At 35.8% G+C, this 22,862-nt stretch overlaps 2 long non-coding RNA genes across 2 annotated transcripts; one reads left to right on the forward strand and one right to left on the reverse strand.

Annotated features, from left to right (window-relative positions):
* Positions 1-14,575: 14,575 nt before the first annotated feature.
* Positions 14,576-15,050, reverse strand: LOC137474944 (uncharacterized). The gene is made up of 2 exons (XR_010999568.1): positions 14,807-15,050; positions 14,576-14,699 (listed from the first exon to the last, which is right to left on the reverse strand). It is a non-coding gene; the product is annotated as an uncharacterized lncRNA (long non-coding RNA).
* Positions 15,051-19,977: 4,927 nt separating this feature from the next.
* LOC137474968 (uncharacterized) lies at positions 19,978-21,628 on the forward strand. The gene is made up of 2 exons (XR_010999592.1): positions 19,978-20,064; positions 21,552-21,628. It is a non-coding gene; the product is annotated as an uncharacterized lncRNA (long non-coding RNA).
* The last annotated feature ends 1,234 nt before the right edge of the window (positions 21,629-22,862 follow it).

Genomic DNA, 22,862 nt, shown 5'->3' on the forward strand with positions numbered 1-22,862 from the left:
CAGGTATTATTTACCATTTACACCCAAAATTTATTCTACTGAGATACAAATAGGATCACAGAAGATTCCTGTGGGATTTCTGTTCCCATGAAGAGCTGAAGAGCTGATATTCAGTGTCTGATGTGGATTCAGAGGATTTAGAACCATCCTTCCCAAATGGAGGTTCCCATACTGAGCTTAGTTACTCACAAAGTAAATACAGTTTCCCATAAAACTGATAGCTCAACCTCTTCATCCACCTACTGAAAACAGATTATTGCAGATAATAATCTTTCAGATATCATGCTTGACTAATTTCCTGCCATTTTGGGTTTAACTGCTGTAACTATCATTTCCTGTGATGCAGTGCCATTGTAACACCTAGGTCGAAAGGATGATGTCAAATATGTTTTTGGTATTTTCAGTGGGTGTGCTACTGAAAAAATAACCGGAACACATATTTCAGCAGGTGTGTTAGTCTTGGCTATTCTTCCAATCTGTATTTCCTAATGGCTTTTGCTGTTCCCACATCCCATGCCATCTCCCACCCTGGATGAACACTGTAAGAAAGGGCAATCCTTTCAGGGAAGAGTGTGCATGCTCTGACCTTTAGAAGGTTTAGTAAATGAGAAGGGACATGCGAAATTGAATGAGGGATTTACAGAGTTTCTGGCATTGCAGGTTAAACAAATACTGAACAAACTCAAAACAGAGCTGCACAGTTTAACACTTCAGCCCTACAGAGCAACTCAAGGGAGACTGTTGGAGGGGTATTTGCTTATTCTGGTTTGAACTACGGATTGAGCGAAGCGATACCGGAGATTGAAAGGCTGCCTGAGTGTGCTTGTAATGAACCTCCCTTTGCAAGTCCAGGTCAGGCTCCGTGCTTTGACACTGACACAGCTTGTCACATGTGACCATTTCACATCCTCAGCTCACGGTGCTGCTCTCAGCAAAAAGAAGGTACAGGAAAAAGAGTAGGGACCATTCCAAGTATTTTCTTTTGCTGAAACAAGCAAAAAAAACCTATCTCTGTAGTTAGTCATGGCAGAGAGGCTGTATTTAATGGTGCGTTTGAACACAATTTTTTATTTATGTCTGGGTCAAAATAAGTGTGTTATTGGGTTTGTGCTCCATGAAATGTCTTGAGAGCTATCAACCCAAAATCTATTTCTTGAAATAGATATACCTCAAAACATGCTGCTCTCAGAGCACTTTTGGCACACTTGGCAACATTAATCCAAACTAGCAATTAGGTATTTTTCAGGTTTGGATGCAATTTCAAATTATGACTATGAATTTGTTTAAGGTCGTAGGAACCCAACACAAACTCCATCAAAAATGTGTGTGCCCTTACATCACATCTCAGGATCTAATGATTTAGAATCTGTTACTGAACTTTTCATCATGAGAGAGTTTCTACAAAGAGAAAGCAATAGTCAGAATGGAATTTTACAATAGCAGAGAGCAAAAGTTTAGGGACTGAGTAATCCTTTCACTTGTGAACCTCATAGGGTTATTTTAGACAGTAGAAAATAACTTCCCAAAAGGAAAAATGAGTAACAACACATGGAAGAATGTTTTATCATTGGATCTTTACTGTGCTCAAGAGGGGGCTTTATTATTGTCCCAGCAAGATACACCAAAAGAATTGCCTAAGTGTAATACAGATCTGTAATCTCATCTATTCTTACAGATGTGAGCTCTCAGGAACAGAGGAAAAAACAAACAAACTTTGGCTAAATAAACTAGTGCATGCAATGTACAAGAGCAAACAGACCATTCCCTAATCATGGAAAAGTTCAGGGCACGAAACTCTTTTATTACTCAAGATCCCAGAAGGACTGAAGCATTTACATATTATTCTGCTGATGCTATCAACCTATTCACATGTGCTCATCCTGTTGTGCCAATGGCAAACTTATCTTAAGGTTAAAGGCAGAGTTTCTGACAGAAGAGCCACACTATTTGAGCTTTCCTTTGTTCTGTGTCATTCCCTTGGCAAACTGTAGTTTTATCTGTCATGGTAGGAAGCACCACTGGGTTTTGATAAAATTTCCAATTCAGTCATTGAAAGACATTGAAGGTGGCATATTCACATTTGGGAGCCCTGGTTCAAGGTATGAGTTGACTAGACCAGTGGGAGGGTGGTATGTCAGTACATACCTGACCCTAGAGTGCATCTGAGAGATGTTACCTCTGAGAGACACATTCAAGCCACATTTCTACTACACTTTTCTTCAGACTGGGTTAGGATGACAATTTAGTGATGATGCATCATTCTGTATTTTCCTCTAGGCTGGGAAAGAAGGCAGAATATTCCAGGTATTCCTGCAGCCCTCTTACCTTCTCTTCTACAGAAGACAAACACACAAACTTGTAATTTCTGGATTGCACTGGATCAATGTTCTGGAAATCTGTCAAAGGAGAGTGAGTTTTCAATGTTCTCAGAAATATTTTATTTAGATTGAAGTTTTTCCGATTTGGTTTGATTTATACAGTGGCGGATTTTTGCTGAATTGTCCACTACCCAACAACTGCAGTTCTGTTATTTACCTTAGGGCTAAACTGGGAAATTGTTTTAATTAAGAAGATGAAGTGACTAAGTTAGTGGTGTATTTCTCATTGATTCTCTGTGCATTCTTGGGTTTTTTACATGCTACTGTATTATATACTAGAAAGGAGTTGTTTATTATTTTAATTGTTTCCCATTTATTAACAGTAGGTTTGACCTATGCAATACTACGGTCAATTTTCTAAGGTCTCTTGTATTTTCATGTCTGCTAGGTTATAAGAATAATCAGGCTTCTGTATTGTTCCCCTCTATTTTCAAGGGGACGTGAGTTATAGATATGAGCTACCTAAAATTAATAAAATTAATACTTCCAGCTTTTCTAGAGAGATTTAGGTAGGGTTGTTAAATTTCTTTTGAAGATTCTGTTAAAATGCCTAAAATTCTTGTTGGAACATTCAAAAAATAAAGAATATTGCAAAGGATAATACACTATATTATATACAAAGGATAATACTCAGCAAACCAACTGACTGAGAATTATGTTCTGCTAAATACTTCAGTGGTAAAATCTGAGCATTTTGTTGACAGTATCCTGCTTTCATTTCTAAAACCTTTGGTCAGCCTTTAAAACTAAATCCAATGAAAAATTGCACAGTTAAGTATAATCCTTTGGACAGAGCCTATATGACAAACCAGTTCAATAATAGGTTATTGGATAAGTCTATAATTAAATGCTGGCCTTCAAGAAATTGTCTTTCTTGTTTTTATGCTTCAAGCTCTCCGAAACATAATCCAGCAATGAGTAACACATAAATCTCATAATATACCTGTAATCCTGTTGAGGTAATCTTATCTACTGCTGTATTAAAGACAGAACGTTCTCTTTTTATAGGCCCTTAATATAAAGGTGTATAATAAGTTTTAAATGGCAATCAAGTCCTTTCTCCCTGCTGGTCATGGTTGATCCTCAAGATTTAGGAAACCTTTTTATCTAAATTCTTCAATCTAACATTTCTTGCTGATTTAGCAGACTTCAGCTATTGCAGCATTATTGGCTTCATTGTACTTTAGGAATCCATTGCTCTCTGAATCATGTGGGAATGTGCAATGCATCAGCTGTTGATACTGATGGAAGAAAAGCAGCAGGCAGAGGTCTGGCCAATTTCATAATTTGGCTTTTGACTCAAAATCTGAAAAATATTCCCAGTCCTATTAAAATCTTCATATGTACTCTTAAGCATATCACCTAGTGCAGGATTTATCATGTTAGGTCTTTTCAGACAAAATGTTGTCTAAGACACTTAATTAGATTCTTTACATAGTGTGGAAATCAGTATCTCCAGGATACAATCCATCTCACCTAATTTAGATACTTCATTCAGTCTCCCAGTTAATAGATATTTTGAGGGTCTTCAATTACCTGAGCAAAATTAAAACTCAGCAGTGGTAAAAATAATTTTGAAATTTCCCAGCTCATCAGCAGATGTTCCCAAAATGACTCTGCTGATTTTTATTATTTTTTTTTTCAAATCCTGCCATTACTTCTCCAAGATATATCTGTATTCAGATTTGGAGTTGGACACCACGATTCTTGAGTTCCTCCCAACTCAGGATATTCGATGATTCTGTGTTTCAGGTCACAGCAGAATTTATGGGGAGGACATGCAGGATACCATCTCTAAACAGGATTTTTGAGATAGATCCTCCTGGTCACATCAGTGGCTGCCCAGTGTGTTGAATTGGGGGCCACTTCAATTGTTTTCCTTCCTGCCTTCATTCCACTCTTCACAGCCTTATTTCAAGCTGAGAAATGGTAGCCCCAAAGGGAAAATAGTGGGGTGGGAGGAGGAAAGAGTGTTTAGACAGGAATTCACAAGGAAATGCTAGTGATGGTGAAGAATGTGGCTTCCTGCTTTGCACCTCAGCTCCTTTCAGCTTCTTTCAGCCACTCCAAATTTGGCAGGAGTGGTGATGCATGGCAGAGAAAACCAGTGAGGAGGATATGGTGGTGGCTGAAAAAAATCAACTGAGGCTCCCTCTAGATTTTAAGCTTGTTTGTACATTTCATTTCTATTGCTTTCAGTAAAATTGGATATTGGGTTAAGCACACTAACTCACATTTTGTCTTTCTTTTCAAAAAGGTTACTTTAAAGTATTTTCTTTGACAAAAGAGTCCCTTTACCCTGCTAGGATTCTAGGATTTCAACCTAAACTTTCTTCTAGGATTTCAACCTAAATTTTCAGTTCTGAAAAAAACAGATTTTGAATTGGAAGAAAAACTCTTAAATGTCATCAAATAAAGCAATTTGACTGAAATCATAGATATGTTTCATTTTAACTGTGACATTTTTCTTATATTGTTCAAACCTTTATCATTTCATATCTGTAATTTTTAGATACATTTTGCATGATACCACTCTTCAACAATATAGAATATGGAGTTGAGTTAAGCATATTCACTTTCTCTATCAAACCTCTGTCACTGACAGTGATACGTTCCTGGACAGTATTTTTATCTTGGTTGAAAAATACTCTTGCATTTTAAGCTAGTTTTAATAAGTTTTGCTAAACTAGCAAAATAATCCTACAAGCAAGGATGGATGCTTTGGAGATTAGTATTCAATTTAAAAGCAGTATCAATGGCTTTCCCACAGCCTTCAAGAAAATTATTTATTTGCCTCATATTTCATTTCTTCTTCTTTAAAATAGGATTTACGCTAAATAGATACCCAGGTAAACTATTCAGATGCTCAACATAAATAGTTTAACACATTTTTACTTTGAAATTTTCAGATTTATATGGTCGGATGAACTGTTCATAGATATCCATATAGACAAAGAAATAAACAATTTAAATTAGTAGCATGAAAATGTAACTTTTCTTCTTCAGACAGCACTCCAGTCCAGTCATTAGTGACTGAAAATTGTTCCCATGTGTACACTGAGCAGTACACTGTTTTAGTGGTCTTATTCTACTTCTTAATGGACAGAGGTTTATATAATTAAAAATACCTTTGACAATTAGCACTAATTGGCATCAATATTGGAAAAATATCTGGGCTGTGAGACCAACCTTCCTCTAAATGGTTAAGGTGAATTCACTAGAACAGAAATGAAAAGTAAATGTGGGCCACCAAAGGAATTTTCCTCCTCTGTTCACCTGCTTGATTACAGATTTCAGAGTGCAGCACAAACAAATTGAATAATTTTAAGTAGTTGATGTGCCTCACAAAAATAATTATTCAGATTTCAGTGAAATACCCCATTCCTTTCCACAGAATTCTTGAATCTGTGCATTCCATCAGGAAATAATTATTTCTTGCTGATAGATAAGTAATGCAGTTTGACATATATTTTCCTTGTTAGGAGACAGGATTTTTTAAAATTATTATTATCATTATTATTTGCTTGTGTTCTTATAACAGTTTTTTATTATTGTGCATCTTCCATTGTAACAGAGCCTTTCAGGAAGCTATACCACAAAGAAAATACAATTCTTTTCATGTCTAAGAGCTGGCTAAGTCTTTTTATTTGAATGACTTTTTATGGCAGAGTGCTTGGAGGAAATCACAATAATTCTATGGTTAGTATAAAAAAGGGTCATCCTTTAACAGTTTGTTTTCTAAAATGACACTCAGACACTTTCCTCCCTTGATGCATTGATACTTAGAGAAGGCAAAGATCTTCAAAGAATGTCAAGCAGATAAATCACATTTATATATAAATATTTATAGCACCAAATATATTCTCTCAGACCACTGAAAGACAGCCTTATTTCAAGACAGTTTATTCTGAGGAGTATTGACATAAGAGTGTAATTTTGGTGAGAAATACTTGGGCAGTATTAAAGTAATTAATTTTAACTAACACCATGCTTGGTAAATTAAACCAGAATATTTTCCAGTAAACCTTAATAATTATGGATTTGTCATTAGACACTTAACATTTCTATGCATTGCAGACAGAGCAAAGTAGTTACTGAGTTAAATTGGTGGGGTTTTTGTACACATTTTATGCAGACGTAAATGCATACTGTAGAGCAAATAAATGTCATTTCTTATATTCTGTCACTGTGCATCCATTTCTGCCCTGGGCAAAGAGACCCTCCATGGTCCACCAGCAGTGGTGATACAGATGATACAGCTGCACAAGGGGGCTCAGGTGTATATGTTACTTTTAAAAATGGAATAGAGATGTTAAGACCACAGGATTCTTCAAATATGTTTACACTTGATTTATTATTGAAGTTTTCACCTTACCCTTAAAATAGATTTGTGAACTGTTCTTTTTTTGGAAAAACAAAGCTGAAGGTTGCTTTCAATTTCAGTCATTTGTTTTGGTGAGTCAAGACTGCAGAACCAATAAAGCATCTACAGTATCCATCTGTGACACAACACCTGGGTGCTCCTACAAGGATTTCATTTTGGGTATTGACTTGGTCATCAAAGCCTTAAATAACTTGGGTCATACCTTCCTTTAACATTGTCTCACTTGTATTTTTGGTAGCAGGAGAGGTAAATCTTAGATTCTTGCACTTTAAAATTCATCTGAAGTTGAGTCTTCTTTATATTCCGAATTTATTCCTCATGAGTATAAGGTGTGTTTTGATTAATTACAAAGTAAGAACAGAACATAAGTAGAATGACCAACTATGGTTTTGATTGATGATTGGACTGTGAATGTAAGGAGAAAACTAACCTGGACTTAAATCGGGCACAAGATATAGAGATTTGTTCAATACAGACTGTAAGATGGTTTGTTGTAAATACTGAATATTGTATTTGTGTTGTAGTGGCATGAAATGATGAATCAGGTTTTTGATACCAATATTCAAAAAGAGGATGTTTGTAAATAGTAATTTAAGGAGAAATCCAGGAAATTAAAATGCAGAAAATCATCATGGAATTTATTCAGGGAATACGGGATCCCTATATTTCTCAAAATATATATATATTTGAGTGCATTGAAAGGAAACATAAAGGGATAAAAGAGATAAATTACGTGTGCAAGAATGAGATGCTACATATCCCAGTTTAAATCCTAAAAAGACAGGAGAAATAGAGCTAGCATAAAGGAATGTAAGGTTTGAAAAATAAGACGTAGAAGAAGGTTAAGAAAAAAACTGAAGACATAAAGATGAAGAAATGCTTTAAATTATCCTGACAGATCAGAAGTATTGCAGAGGCAGCCAGTGGGTCTGCTGGTCCTTCAGAATAGAGAGAGCCAGTCAAAAAGCACAAGATTGCAAGGAATATGAATGGTCTACTTGCATCTGTCTTCACCACAGTAGGTGCTGGGAAGATGTCTACATCACGGCTACTCTTTCCAGTTAATTTGATACAGAGACATCAAAAAGAGGGCAAGCAAAGCAAGGATTGAACTTTTTAAGGTTCAGTTATGGGCTACAATCTAAAAAGCAGTACTAGAGTAATCTTTGCTTTAGGTGAAAAAAGTAAATGATGTATTTATTGTTCCTTAGTACCAAGTGTTCAGCTGAATACAGTGAAAATAAGGCAGATTCCTCTATGTCATTGCAGAAGCACCTCCAAGATGTGTCCTCCAAAAAGAAGTCTGCATGATGCTAGGAACATCCATGAAAACTTAGTGTAGGATATTAATTATTCCACATTCTCTTTATAGTCAGTGTTGAGAGAGAGGTAAACTACACTTCCATTTGGTTATTTTCTGAATAGCCTCCTGGAAGTGTTTTATGTAGTAATTCCTAGTTTGCATCTTCTTCAGAATGACACTCAATTTTTTTTTTTTTTTTTCATTTTGATGGTATTTTTTGGACCTGAGAAATTGTTGCAACCAGACCAGTCAGAGAGAAATAGCTATGAAACCATCTTGGCCTCTGAACTAAACAGACCTGAAATACTATGGACCACAACCAACATGATTTTTTAGGCTTTTAGAAGTGTTTTTTCATGAAATTTTGTAGACAGTGCCTAAGTTTTATCTCTACAAAGTAGGAGGGTAAAGCCTGGAATAATTTAAAATTTAGTTATAAGAATCTAAAAGAATAATGACATTTTCAGGTGGCACCATCCTTTCATACTGTTGTCCATAAAAAGAACTTCATACTGTTTCCAAGGACCTCCTAATCTATTTCTCTCAATATCTTTTGCTGAATAATTTTATTAAAGCGTGGAGAAAATGCTATGACAAGTGACATTTTATTTTGGAAAATAGTATTCAAAACTGGCAAAAGATGATAGAAAGGATCCATATCTTGTGAAATTCATTAGTGCTCAGTAGAAGTTCTTATTGAATTTCCTCTTTCATAATCATAGTGAATCCAATTTTAACAAGTTCAGCAGGCTTTCTTTAAATAATGTAAGGAAAGCTGTCCCCATTATATGGACAAAGAGCAAGAGTGTGTATGCAAATTGTTCATAATTTAAAATAATTATTTAAAAGTAAATACTAATTTTTTACTTTTGATGCAAGTAAATGTTAAATTTAATTAAACCATAATCAAACCAATACAACAATATTACAGCATAATAATATATGTATAAATGTCTCAACTCCAGAGACAAGCAAGATGGATTTGAGCTGATTCCTGTTGTTTGGCTGTTATATTATTCAATTTTATTTGCACCTATGCTGCTTCTTTCAACGTCCTCAAAATTTGATGATTTTAATTAGCATTCAGCTGTGTCTCTGATCCATGGTCTGTATCAGAGACCAGACCAAGCTGCCAGCAATAAGTAGGGACCACACCTTTGGGGAAGAATTTTTACATGTCTTCAACATTTTTTTGGAATGAGACACCTGACAAATTTTCACAGTCTGAGTGAATTTTCATGACTCATAAGGCTGAAGGAAGACAGGGTCTTAGCATTTCACTTTCTGACTGTTGACCTTCCTCATGTCTTGGCTCTCCTCAAACCAGACATACAGAGGATCGCAGCTTTGAACCTATGCACACCTGCTTGATGCACACAAGAAAACATGTTTATTCATTTAAAATAAGTCAAGGGAACAACTGCATAGCACTGTCTGGATCTGGCCAAGGAGGAATTGCTTTATTGCTGCAGCATGTGTTGGATCTTTATTTTCTAAACATCCTGCTGGGAGATGTGCAATAAAACCCTTTTGCAAACGTTCCTCTCTCCATGGCGCTAAGGGTTCCCTATTCCATCCTATTCCAAATAACACATGTGAATGCCTTGCCTTTTGTTTTTAAGTTAGGACAGCTCCACAGGGCACATATTAACACACATTAATGAATGGATTATGGGCTTGTCAGAGCTTCCGGTGCTGAATTTAGAGCCCATTAAAGACTAGGCACTGATTGCACTGGAGACTGTAGCTCTCTGTTTAATCCCTGGCAGGTGGGCACTGGTGCAAGCTTCACCATCTTGCATCAGCAGTGAACCTCAAAGGTGACCTCTCCAGAGGGAGAAGGGTAATTCATTTGCTGTGTTTACTTTATCTTCAGCTTCTTTTTAGAGGGAGGCTTCTAACTGTGCTGAATTGTTCTAAGCGAGGAGTGGCAGATGTGTGATGTGGCTCACGTTTTTGAAGGATTCTGTAGCAGTCTCTGTATGCTTGACATTCAGACAGCTTAAAGTCAAGTCCCCATGGCTAAGAAATGAGTGTATATCATGAGGTCTGCTAAATTAACTGTAGCTTTCTTGGTGGACTTTCACTCCCAGGACATACATTAAAATTACACTCCTGCACAGTGACTTTAATTTCTGTTAGGCAAAAGGACTGGTCACTTATTTCAATGCTTTTACAAGATAGTACCTAATAGAGAGTGAAAACACACAAAATCAGGACAAACTTGAAATAAACACAAATTTTTTTTGTAGCATACTTTCTTTTCTAACTCCCAATGGAGTCCCAGGCATCCCTTGGACATCATGGTAGTAATCAGATTAAAAAACCCCAGACAAACAAAAAGCCTCCCAAAAGCAAGAAGGAGGAAGAAATAATTACCTATGAAATCTAAAGTCTCATTTCATGCCAGTCACTTCTCCTAACCACCATCAGTCACTTAAAGATACTTTTGTCTTGAATTTGTAGGGATAGATCCACATCTACTCCAGGAAGCTGCAAAGGTTAATGGGAAGAGAATGCAGACCATTGCTCCTTAGATAATTTGAAGGATGAGCTGGAAGATGGTGCATACTTTCTAGAACCTCAGTCACCAAATTCAGAGATTTTCACATCTATGCATGAGGAATTAATGCTTTATTGTTATATGCTTTATTGTTATACAGCCATTAAATTCCCACTTAATTCAACCAGATTAAAGGAAAGTGAAATTAGATTTATTTTCTCAAAAGAGCCAAAATAGATAATACTCTTACAAAAGAGCAAGGGTAGAAATGATATATGTGAAGAAAGTATGTTCCAATTACTTTAATCTTAAACCAAATCCAAATCAAGTTTTTTTGTCTTCCTCTTACTGGGCTGATTTTCTCCTCTTCTGTGACTAGATTGTTGTCATATGTCTAACTCTCAGTTTTTGGTGATAACTTCTCCCTTTATGTGACTTCACAAGAGAGCTCCTGTGCTTGCAGAATGTCAGCTCTCATGACTCTTTGAGGTATTCTAGTGTATAAAATTTCTTCTGTACAAACTCTCAATTTCCTCATTAACCATGCTTCCCAGATTTCTTAGTAAAAAAAAAAAAAAAGAAAAGAAAAAAATTAAATCCATTATTTTCATATTAAACAGTTGAAGGCCTCTTTTTGTTAGATCAAGGACTTGATTTCCTTATCAATGCCTTTACCAAAGAACAAAACTCTTTTTTTTGTCTTGTCCTTTGGGGATTTGTTGTCATATTTTTACAGGGAATGTACCTTACAATAGACTTCATGTCTGTATCCGTGTATCTTAACGAAAAGACTTGATACAAAACCCTGAACAGAGCACATTTATGTCATTCATCAGCTAGTTCGTGACAGAGGTGAGACGTGGTGGCAAATCAGTCTCCCTCCAGTCATGTTACCAGTTATTTTGGGTGATTTTAAGGTATAATTTTCCTTTTACTAAAAATGTCAAACCAAACAAAATTTTAAAGATGTGAGAAATAAGGACCTGTTCATTTGCTTTGAAAAGAAAACAAACTGTAACAAGGAGGTGCAATGAAACAGGAAATGCCACTCCAAAATATAGGTCATCCTAAACTTTTTTTAATCCAACCTTTAATTAAAAGAGTTAATTGTTTTTACTTATACTTTCCTATTTTCTGTAAGCCTGTCCTTCCTATTTGTTCTTGTTTCCTTTGTTTTTCTAACTGAGATTGTAACTTGATTGAGATTCACTTCTGCAAATAACATCAGCATAGATGCTGAAAATAAATGTTGGCACAACACATTTAGACATTCAACAGATGAATATCATGCGGAATTTGTAGCTGGCTCTGGGGAAAACAGGTTTAGATGGAATCTCTTTTGCTCTTCTTTCACTCAAGAAGAGCTGAATTTGTTGAGGCACTTTGATAGGCCTCTTCATGCCATCAGTACACAGTTACAGCTATATCCATATATTTTTTTTCCTGAGCGAGGCCATGTGCAAAGAACACCAGAGAGCCCCTGCCCACCAGAGATTTGGATTGTAAGATGCTTAAGGGGTTTTAAGTTCCCTGTGCCTCAAGCATTCCTCTGCTTCCCAACAGCTGGTCTGAGGTCTGATCTTTGTCCAGTTCAGAGATGTTTTATCAGACCTGAACTGGAGCTTAATCTGTTTATCTAAATACTGACTTGGAAGCTGTGAGGTAGAGAACAAATCAGTCTATCTTGTGTCTCATTTCCCTTCCTTCCTCTGGCAATGACCTTGCTGATTTCATCGCTTCCAATTTCTTAAGAGAATTTCATACTCATTTTGTGTTCAGAGTCATGGAGGGGTTTTCTGTTCATGAGAACAAGTCTGCTGGTAGATTATATCATTCTTAGCACCTGTCCAAATTTATTAACCTATATAAAATATTCAGCAGTTTGGAGACATTCAAAGTGTGCAATTTTAGTTCAGTTGATTAGGTGTGAGATACATGTCACAGTGGACTACCTATGCAAGGTGAATGTCAACCTCTGCACCTGCAGGAAAGGGGATTTTCTTTGGGTTGAAGGTGCAGTGCCAAAAGATGAAGCTCCGCTGCTCCATCTCGTGGGAGGAACTAAGCACATCATGATGTACTTGTCAGGCAGATTCATAATTTCTCTAGCCTCTTTAACTGCTCTGAGTAAAGGGATAAATCCTCTGTCTGCTGTGAAGGCAAAGATTCAAACAAGAGAAACAGGTGACACAAACCTGGCAATGTTCTCTGCAGGTGAGTTTTCACTCACATACAAGTTTTCTTAAGTCCCCTTTCACATTCCTCAAGAAATGAAATTCCAGATGTTGTAGATGTAGGAAGAAAACTAGACCAATCACCTCTACTAATGTAAGAGTTCTTGCCCTGTAGCTCTTTAAGCATCCAGACTCTGACACCACATAATCCTGTGTCCTCCATCCTCACTCACTCTTTTGGAATCTATTAAAACTTCATTTAATTAAACCATTGGCAGTCAGGTGATTTTCATGTCTTTAATGGTGGTAAATTCTACCTTTGTTACACTCCTTTCCCTCCATTTGTTTCTAAATCTTCATGTCCCTTTGATCACAGGATAGATGTCTCTTCCTTGGGGTGTGAGGCTTTTGTGTGATTGGTAATGACAGATGACTGTCATAGCACTCCTATGTGCTGATTTAACTAGTGAGAATTCCAGTAAATTCCCTGTTTCACTAGCATGGATCTGCACATGCCCTCAATGACTGTTCTTGACAGAGTCCAGCCAAACAGGAACATGTCAGTGGGAAGGAATTTTCTGTATAATTCTGTCAGTTAAAAAGTATAAAATAATTTTGGGGTTTAGTTATTTTGGTAAGAAAAAAATGCCAGCTAATATAAAATTCAAAGGAACAAGTTAAAAATAGTAAAAAAAATGTTTAAACTTAGCATTCTTAGAAAGACACAAAGTCTCCTTACATACAAACATGCAAATACTTTCCTTTTGACAGAACTCTATTTCTTCTATTGCTTTTTAATGTACATCTTCATTAATGCATACATTATATATATATATATTAATTTATTCCACTTAATGTTCATTTTAAAGAAAATTGTGCAGTCTTCAGTATTGTCTTCAATGTGATCAGATGAAACCATGGAATATTAAAAGGAAATTCTATGTGCTTTTTATATTCACCAATCCTTCAGAAGACAATCCTGATTTAAGTAAATACACAATGTAGGCAACTATTTTCCCTTGACGACTGAGAGTGTAAGGCCCTCAGAATGTATTATAGAAAGGGAAATCAGCTGAACAGCCTCTCTTACCTTAGTCTGGGAGGAATTCCATGAAAGCCAAACATGAATATTTTACTGGGGAAGGGAATGACAGTTTGGTTTGCTGTAACTTATTTATGAGTTGAATTTCCAAAGCTTTTTAAGATGTGTGCATGCTTTTTGTGTCACACTCTGCTTTCATTACATCAATAGAGAGAATAATTGCATTGTCTTCAGTGAGATCATTATGTATTTACACAGTCATTAAATAAATAAATATTATTAACAAGCTTTGGTCTAAATCCTTCACTTTGCTTACTCTCACAAGCTGAAGGAAAATAATAGCTTCAGGTGTTAGATGTCTCCAAGAAATTCAGCACAACAGGTCTAATGTTCCCCCATGTTATCCGTAGGGAATAGAGTTTGTGTTTTGCAGATCATGATCTGCCACTATCTTTGTCTTGCCTTCCAACTAAAGGAAAGCATGGTTTCACTAATTAATCATAGCAAGATTTGACAAGGATTAGAATTTTCCCCCCAGTCCAAAAATCTGCCTGTAATTCTCTGACTTGTAGTGGGGCATAGGCTGAAATCTGTGACAACCCCATGACACACAGAAAAAATTATGGAATTTTTATTTGTAATGCCACTTGCAGTACAAGTAATGGTAAAATTTGAACCTAAGATTGAAGAACACCTGATGAAAAAGATCTCTGATTTCATCAAGATTTATTTTTTTTGTACTCCTTGATTTAACAGTGAGTTTATAAGGAGGAGGAATTGTCAAATTCTGAGATGTTAGTGAATGATTTATTAGGTGTCCAAAAGCAAACACGTGAGCCACAAGATATAAAGAAAACAGGCCTCAAATTGTCGGTCCAGATTTCCTGCTAAAGACTGTTATATTCATTAGGGAATCTAACAAAGAAAAACACTACTAGTATCAAAAAAGTGTCTGATCTTAAGCTGTAAAAGCAGGAGTTTAAGAAATTTCAAGATGGGTGACTTGTTAACATTTGCATTACCTGCATGACATTGTGTAATCTCAGTGTCACACTCTTGAATGATAACTCTGAAGATCAAACTGGCCCCTTTGCCTCATGCTGGCTTTCCCATCTATTGCTAATTATGATGTTTGCCTTTGTGGGACTTTTATGTGCTTGGCATTCAAATGCTTTTTCCACTTGTGACCTCAGCTGGTGTGATCCTACTTCAACAAGAAGGCATGAAGCAGGGCTGGTTTTTGTTTCCATGTTTCTCTTTCTATGATTTCACCTGCCTGCAGAAGGTTGATGGAATTTTGTCAGAAACACCACGATTCCCACTAGGTCAGTAGATAAATACTCTCCTCAGGAATATCCCTTACCTACCCTGGGTTGTGAGATTATTAGCTAATGTCTGCAAAGTGCTCCAAAATCCATGGAGGAAAAGCAACATGAATGTGAAAAGTGGTGTTAAATGTATAGAGAGAATTCTGAATGTATGTGCATGTGGCTGGGTGTGTATCTGTGTGCATGCTTAAGCCTATACATGTATGTGTCCCCATATACATTTAAGATGACTGTATTTAGGAATCTGTAGCTGCTGCCTATCAACACCTTCTGGAAGACTTCTTGCCACCTCTCCAGAACCACACAGGAGCCTCCCCTTTTTTTTTAGTCAGGGCTATGATGTGCATTTTTATCAAGAAAGCCTATCCTGAACTTTTACAGGAAAGAGAGTGGTATTCACCACTGCTACAAAAAACTGAAAAAAAGTTAGCTTTTATACTAAATTGAAATATTCACTGAAGAAATTTTAGCTAGACCCCTAGAGTTCCATACTCTAGCCTAGAAATTTCCAAAAAAAATTCCTTCCTCTTAACTGCTTTCATTTCAGGCCATACTTCACATTTGCCTAAGGGTGAACTGATTGTGTATCTGCATAGTAGAGGAATGTTCAGGTACCGTTGTACAGATGCAGCTGTGTACCCATGTCCTCCTGAACATACAGTCAGATATTCTCCTTTTTTTTCTTTCTCTGAATCTCAAGTGGTCTGAGCTTTCCCTGAGTGTTTCTTACATTTCAGTATCTGTGACTGCAGCATTCTTGCTTTTTGGGTCTTTACAATAGATTGATCTGGTCTTCTGAGAATTCTGATTAAAAAAAAAAAACAACTTTGGAATGTAGGCAAACAGTGTGATTATGAGATGGCACTCTTTTTGGACTAATACGCAACGAAGATTATCATAGTTTGTTTTACCAGTAACCAGTTTTCTTCAACTTTTCTTTATTAAAAAGCTATTTCCAATTCATTTGTAGCCAGTAAATGGAGCACATTTCACATCCTTACAATGTTTTTTTTCCTCCTCTCAGCATCAGTTCTAGTCAGTAACAGATGTTGTTATGTTTCTTTTGTATCAACTTTGGAAAGTACTCTTGCCTCCTTTGGGATGAAAACCGGTTTATAAATGTAAGCTTATTGTTATTTCTTTATGAGAATCTTTGACAGTTCACTGCTGTTGCCCATGGAACTTTGCCCTGGTAATAAAGCTGTTAATAATACACTATCAGTCAACCTTAAGAAAGTAATGCAGTATTTATTGGGTTAGCATCAATGTTTATCGTTCTTGATTCAGTGATATAAATTACTTGTGTTGCATTTGTGATGGAGAAATAGGGTTGCTGGTGAAAAGACGGACCTGATTCTGCAGAAGGTTTGGTACAATCTTTGAATAGAAATACAGAATTTTCTTCAATAGATGTGATAGCCATGTAGGTTGGGGCTTGTTGTATATGTATCATTTACACACAAACTCTTAAGCTTGTGCAAACAGGACAGCGTTCCTTCAGTAGATAATGCTGGGATGAAGTGGGAAAAAAAAACAACTCTCTGAACATTTGTTGTTAATTGCATGCTGATTTTGAAACTCACAAACCTTAATTCAAAATTTCCATACTTTGGTGCTTTGACAGATCCTTAGGGAGCTGGAGAACTGAGTATAGGAGACCTTTATTTTTAGCAGTGTAGTCTTTAAAATTGTACTGAAATTTTGACTCCTGTTTGGTTGACCAAATAATGCACATGTCCGTGTACCTAGACTGCAGCAAGTATCACAGAATAGGAAATCAGTATGTAACAGAAACAATTGTCAAACTGCACTTTTCTGCCTGCTCAAACTGAGCAAAATCTTTTGAATGCTTTTATTGATTTTGTTTTTGCAGTTTCCATTTTTATCTTCCTTCTGCTATCACACCAAATGTAACAGAGATGAGATGTCAGTGCCCTAGATGCTTTCAAAACACACAGATCAAAGACAGCCGTATAAAGAGATACAAAGAATGGATAGGCCAAACCAAAAAAAAAAAAACCCAGAAGACAAAATGCGAGCTTAAGAATGACATGTTTTAATCAGCATGGAAGTAAGAGTTTTAAGAGAGAATTTGAAAAGGGAAAAATTACATTGTCTTGTCTATCTTTATAAGTAACATAAGAAGCAGCATGGGAGGAAGTAAGAAAATGCCTGTCTGAAAATGTAACACATAGATAGCAGAATAAAGTACCACAAGCCAAAGCCTGTTGCCAAATTCTTGACACTGAATGAGATCATCTTCTGTCCTTGTTTGAATTATTTATCCATAAATCATACTCATAAACTCTTGTGCATTTTCCTTCCAAATAGACAATAATGCAGAAATATTTACATTTGCATTGATGTACATTTTCTTTTCATTCTACACTATTTCCTTCTTCCACCAGGAAAGCTTCTTCTGACATTAACTATGGTAAAGCTCAGTTGATCTAAATCTTTTATTCTTGGTCTTTTGGGGAATGTACACCTCAGGGATTCAAGAAAGGAAAATAAACGTATATTTACAATACAAATGTAAGTTGTACTGTAAAAGTATTAAGTGAAAAGTGTTGGAAACTGCTGATATGAAGAAATCACAGTCTCCTTTTGTAGAAGTGTAATTAAGAATAGTTTCCAACTGAGATCTCTGCAGGCTTTAGATTTTCATTGAATTAAAAGTCAGTCTACCATGCCCAGCTAAGTGAATATCACTGTACTGAAGTTACAGAAAAGCAGAATAACAAACCAAAGCAACATCAAGAATCCTATTCTCCAACTTTTTGTTTTTACATTGTTCCACATAATCTCTGCTGCCATGTGCTTGTTATTATTTAATTAAATTCCCTCAAAACCATTTAACCAACAAAAAGCCTCGGTGTGCCTGCATGTAAATCCTCATCATTATTTAGTCATTACAGGATGTCAGCATGGAAGACTAAATACAAACTGCACTGTGAGAATGTAAGGAGAAATTCTAAAGCAGGATATATTTGTCATGTGGTCTCTTCTCCCATCATATATAATTTGCCAATACCTTTGTCACAAACCAATGGAAAGTACTGCTCTTTTTATTTTATTTTAGAAGCCAAGATAGTTCCCTTTGGAAATAGGTTTCTGACAGACCTATTCTTTACATTATTTGGAAAGAAGTCCATTTTAACTGATGTCACTCCCTATAATTTTTCCCTTTGAAATTCTCTTTACCTTCATAAACCAATAGATCTAAAATGCCTTAAGACTGATGTAATGGAGACATGTTTAAAGTAAAGTGTGTAAAACCTGTGATTTCATTTCTGTAAACCAAGTGTGTTTCCAGCAGTATAGCTTTACAATTAAAGCTGTTCAAAGTTTCTTGAGAAGAAATTTCTGGAAAGCTTGCCATTATAGTTAAAAGATTTTTTGCTAAATCATTTTAGTCTTGAGTGATGGCTTGTCACTTTTCATCTAGCATTGTTTAAGAAAAGCTCAGATAAAGAATTATGTTCGGGAATCTTGTATTTAAAACTGCAAAGAGTCCAAGAGAAACAGGAACAATGCTTTAATAAACTTCATCACCTATTTAGCAGTAGTTTTTTTCATGTCTGAAATCCAAGAGAGTTAAAAAAAAGAAAAAAAAAAAGCACGTTAAACAGAACTGAAAAAGATACTTTTGTTGTGGATTTTCACTGATATTATCTCTCCTTTTTTATGCCAGAATGAAAAAAAAGGCTCTTTAGGGTTTAACTCTACTAGGACTACATTGCAACAAAGAAAGCTTAATACTTCTGTCTGTCTTAAAAATGAAGAGATGAAGAGAAAACCACCACTTGATTGTGTTAGAATAAAATGGCAGCTGATATCGCTCAAAAAAAAAATCATCCTTAGTGTTGAAAGGTGATTTTGCTAAGTAGGACTTTCTTGTTCATTTGTACTGAGATCAAGTATAATGAAGTTTTGCAATATATCATATCGCCCCAACCCACTAGAAATTAAGACAAAAGGAATTCTTCGTATCTCATTGGCATTCAGACCATACAGAATGGTGTCAATTACATAGTAGATGTCAGCTAAAATATCTGCTAACAAATGTAGAATGTAATGGAATTCATAACACTGTAATGTTCCATCTCCAGGATAAATATCTGTGGTACAGGTAGAGAAAGAAACAGTAAAAATCATGTTTCATACTAACTGATGATAATAGAAACAAGGCACTTGAATGCCTCAGAAGCATAGATGCTTTCAAGGTGTTACAGGCTACATAAGCATGTAGTTTAAACTCCTTTTATTTTGTTTAGCTTTGTTTTATCTTCTGGTCTTTTACTTCTTTTTTCTTCTCCAGTTAGATCAGGGAAAATTTTTAATTGTCACCTGCAGCCAAAAAGACAGCATAGAATGATAGCTATTGACAGCTAAAAATGGATGGGTGAAGATAATTTGGAGGGGTGCAATCCATCAGCAAGTAAAATAGATAATATCATTTATGAGAGAAAAGGTTATCAATATTCACCTATCTCAGGAACTATCCCTCATTTGTACTGTGATACACTAAAGTTTTAGACCCTGGAGAAGTCTAATTGCATAACTAATAAACATCTAATAAACATCTCACTAGGAATCTTCCTAATCTGACAAATCAATGTCTTAGAGGTATTTTCAGAATAAATGGGTATAGAGGGTTTAGCTAGAATGAGGTTAGGGATGGTGAAAGAAGAAAGAGAAGAAAAATGGAAGCAAATGAACAGTACTGAGATAATGAATAACAATAATTACAAAAATAGTTTTTAGCACTGTAGATATAGAAAGACAAGTCAAATTTATAGATAGTCACATCGTATTTGGTAGAAAACTCTGCTAAAAAGATCACTAGTTAGCAATATACCTTTTCCTCGATGAGAAGTGATTTTGGTATGAAAACCAAATGTGTCCTGCATTGTTTCCCTCAATGAGTCTAATTTTCATTATATTGCAAGGTAAATAACACTGTCATTAATTTCTAGGGATTATAGTGGCCTGTGTTGCATGGATATGTCCCACACTCTACCTCATGGTGTGTGATCTCTCCACCCCAAATTAATTACAATAACCTTTGGAAGCCTCTTGCATAGGGCTGGGGTGTTGTGTACTCATAGAATAAGGGGCGATGCCTTTAAACCAAAGGAGAGTATATTTAGATTGGGTATTAGACAGAAATCTTTCCTCTGTGAGGGTGGTGATACACTGGAACAGTTGCCCAAAGAAGCTGTGGATGCCGTATTCTTGAAAGTGTTCAAGGCCAGGTTGGATGGGGCTTTGATCAACCTGGTCTAGTGGAAGGTGTCCCTGCCCATGGCAGGGGGGTTGGAAGCTGATGATCTTTATATTTTCTTCTATGATTCCATGAAAATATTACCCTGAAGTTCTTGACCAGGAACTGAATGCAAGACACTTGTATGCAGCAGAAAAATATTGCCCAAATAGCAAACTGGCAAAATTAATGGAAAGAAATATTAGGACAGACCATTATACATTTCTATTTGGGGTAAAGTATCACCATCATGAGGAACACACGCATGCAAACTCAACCCAACAACCCCCCACCTTAATCTCTGAGGCTAAGCAGTAATCATTCATTAAAAGACAAGATATTTTGGTGTACATTGTTGAAAGATTCTCCTGGAGTCAACCTGCTCATAATTTAATCTTATATTGCCTTTGAGGAAACCATTCAATGCATTTTATCATTTTATTTTGTTGATTCTGTCAGATTCATATGTTACTTAAAGACATCATTTCTCGATAAGGCAGAATTAAACGAGAAATTTCATAGAAGGAAAGGGATAGTAGGGTGAAAAAAGTAGGTACAGAAGTGGCAATCAGAAGCATATTGCAAGTTTTATCATCAGATTTTATGAGCAATATTTGAGTATATGACATGCATATGCAATAACTGGAGAGATACATGTTCCAAACTTAGGTATTTAGAATTACTCTTTGAAACACTGATGCAGCCTGGGTGCTGAGACTGGACCCACTTCTCTAAACTGGATGGCTGAAGTTGGAAAGTACCAAATGTAGTAGTCATTTGAGAATGTTAATTTTAATTTAATAGATAGTTAAATTGTGTGGTCTGTTCAAATTACAGCTCTCTGAAAATGTTTTCAAGTTTCCTGTTTTTCAGGTTAGGATAGGTGGTGGATAGAATACAATAAAAATTTAACATGCCAAAAGACCATAAATAAAAGGGTTAAAAATTTCCTCTTGGTGCTTCTTTTTCTTTCCTTTAGTTGGATACTCTTGAATATAAAAGGTTTGATAACAGCATATCATAAGAAAATTTCTTCTTATCGCCAATGCAATAATATCTGTTTATCTTTCTGTCTACTGAAAGAAGTAGAATTTGAAATAGAAAATGTGCACACCAGGTAAGTATGCTAGAAGAGTGAGTTAACTTGTCTCTTTGGACTGCTTTTACAAACAGAAGCAACAATGAAAGAGGTGGCTCAAGTGAAAGGATGGATAAACAATCTAAGAAAATAAAAATGAATGGGTGGACATGGTTGCTGTATAAAGACAAGTAAAATATAGAAACAGGTTAAACTTTAATGATTTTATCAATATGTTTAAAAAAAAAGCTAAACTATCAGCAGGTCTGAATGACTCAATTCATCCCTTATGTTTTATGGCCTCTTAACCATACATTCCTTAGTCATGTTTTTGCTTTCTAGTGTAGTGTACATGCCTTCACACCAACAACGTGAAGTATGTTTTCACTTTATCACTGGAAATATAAGCTATTAAAAAGCCTATTGGACTGAAATTCAAGAAAAAGACTGGTAATTTCTGTGTCATTACAGTTTTCAAAAACCTTTAAATGATAAAACCCTTGGAGATATTTCATTTGTGATCAAGGATATTTTTCCCCTACCTGGAATAAGTTCCTTTGGCAGAATCATCTACTAAGCTAACCTGAGTACTGCTAAACTGCTTAACAGCTACTTTCTTTCATATGACAGGTTAGATGAGACACTCTGAAGCTGAAATCCATTTTTCCCATTATAATCAGTATTACTGTCTTAAAAGCAGTTAACCACACCACATTTGATGCTTATTACCACCTATCTGCATAAAGCCCAGAAAAAGCAAACTCACTTCTCAAGAAGAAACCAAATTTTATATACCAGATTAATTCCCATGACATTCAGTGAGGTGTCCTACAAACTTCAGAAGAAATGTCACTAAAATAGTTTAAGCAAATTGCAAATGAGTTCCCACATCTGGCTTGAACTCATCTATCATTCATTGTAACATGAATAAATGAAGACATTCATCACAAAGCACGCAACAGAAATTGTGTTCTCCTATTGATATAATTAAATACTCATAGAGGGCTAAATGCATAATAGCTTCCAGACCTTTTATTTCATGCCAGAATTCAATGGCTCCATACTCATATGTTCCTAGTCAGAATCATTGTGAACCCTCTCCAGTTTCTAAACATTTATTGCTAGTGCAGTAATAATAAACATCTTGCATTTATAAAATGTAATGTTGCCTAGAATTTTTCATTTTTCAAGAATGTAGATCACACTGTCTAATGGCTCTCATATGTCCAGCATGCCCATGAACAATTTGTCTTCTCAGTGGAGTGTTAATCTGACACCTCAAGGACAGAGCCAGTTTCAAGAAGACTCTGAAAAAAGCTGGAATATTTAACGTGTTGCAATAACTACCGAAAGTCCAAGTATACTTAGTCTGGGATTACCCAAAGCTCTGACTTTTATAAGTAATA

This window comes from Anomalospiza imberbis, chromosome 5 (assembly GCF_031753505.1).
Source record: "Anomalospiza imberbis isolate Cuckoo-Finch-1a 21T00152 chromosome 5, ASM3175350v1, whole genome shotgun sequence".
NCBI classification, from domain to species: Eukaryota; Metazoa; Chordata; class Aves; order Passeriformes; family Viduidae; genus Anomalospiza; species Anomalospiza imberbis.